Genomic DNA, 1,705 nt, shown 5'->3' on the forward strand with positions numbered 1-1,705 from the left:
TGAATTTAAAGTTAAGTGGAAAGATAGTAAAGGCCAAAATTTAAGCCAATGGAGACAATATAGTGCAGACGGTATATTTGTATTTTATATGGACACTAAAACATTTCTACAAAAATATATTACTATATAGAATATTATACAATAATATAATTATTACATGATTGTACCAGGTTTTGTGAAATAAGGAAAAGAGATTTAACTGGAAGCATTCATCACTATGGTTACAGAACTTTTTCATAAGAACAATAAAACTCTACAGTAGAAATACTGAAAAAGAATAATGTTATCGTATTTTTCAGCAGCAATTAATCAATTCAAGGTTAGTAACAGCCGTGCATGTTTTGCCAAGTGATCCTTAGGAAAGCACAGAGAGGGGGCAGGAAAATGAGAATATTTCATTTTTTCCTGGTGGAAAGCATCTATAAAAATACTTTCTCACTGAAGTTTTACCAGAAAGAAAGCAGCAAATAGTTGCCTTGGACTTGTAGCACAGGTTTGAAATGTTGTTCTAGATTGCAGAACACTTAAAAATCAGATAGAGGTAAAGCTGAGCAGAGACCAACTGTTAAATAGAAAGGCAACATATCTTACAGCACAGTTACTTTTTCACAAGAAGGTGTCTTGTAATGTGGACCCTGATTCTGTAGTAATTCTGAAGAATAGCAGAACCTTCTTCATAYGGATACACTTTTACAGTACGTGATTTTTCTCTTCTTTAAGTCATGAAGGATTCATAACACAATCCTTGTGACGTTTTTCAGTTTAGATGGAAACTTGAATAGTTACTCATATTTCAGTCTTTGCTTACATTCTTTTTGCTTTTATTATTTTGTCTTGCAAATGGTCAGGAATTATCCTGGCTCACAAATTAGCAAGTATTCCCAAAGTCATGCTCATAGCTTGGGAGTTGGAGTCCCTCTCATTTCTTCCTGTTGTGAAATAAGTGTAAAGGCAAGAAGATGAGGCAATATGCTTAGCAATGCCAATGCACTCACAGCATTTCTAGAGCATGCTTCCTTCTGTGAGGATAAAATTTGCTCCCTTGCATTGCTTTTTGCTATAGCTGATGGTCTTCTCTATGCTCACTTGCTGTCATACACTAAACGACAGAAGATACACAAATTAGGGGGCTGTCTGACAGTGCACAGCCTGGTCACTGTGGCTGCACATTATACCCTCCTTGATGAAGAGTGTACTATTCATCAGCAGCAGCCTCCTGGACTATTTTCAGGAGCTCAGTGTCAGGCTTTGTAGCAGTAGACCCTGTAGAGAAGAAGGGAAAGAACTTCTCTTCCTGGCTGCTAGCACCRCCAAGAGTGAAAGTGTGCAAATGTGTTTCATTTTTGACATTAAAGAACGACAGCTTCTTGACTGAGACATCCAGGAAGATCCCAATCTTTCTGGGTTTCCCACTCACAGCCAAACGAGTCCAAGGCTCTGTGCGGGCCCAGTAGTCTCGCCCAACTGCTAACCCTATGACCCAGAAGCCATTCTCTGGGGACAGAGTCAGTGTCCCCTCACGAGTCACGGGCTCCCGGGCAATGCCCACATCCCAGTTTCTCCTCTTTCCAACATCCACTTCCCAATAGTATTTCCCAGATGTGTATCCTTCCTTTGCCAAAACAAAGAGGTGGGAATCAAATCTCTTCTCTGTCCTGGGCACATTTCTGATAGTGCCAGTATCTTTCACACTCTTCCCATCTTG

General features: G+C 39.7%; 1 pseudogene; it reads right to left on the reverse strand.

Moving 5' to 3' along the window:
• Positions 1–1,195: 1,195 nt before the first annotated feature.
• LOC146599037 (E3 ubiquitin-protein ligase TRIM39 pseudogene) lies at positions 1,196–1,702 on the reverse strand (annotated as a pseudogene).
• Between the last annotated feature and the right edge of the window lie 3 nt (positions 1,703–1,705).

This window comes from Rhea americana, unplaced genomic scaffold (assembly GCF_003343005.1).
Source record: "Rhea americana isolate MKP2758 unplaced genomic scaffold, rheAme1 scaffold_1494, whole genome shotgun sequence".
NCBI classification, from domain to species: Eukaryota; Metazoa; Chordata; class Aves; order Rheiformes; family Rheidae; genus Rhea; species Rhea americana.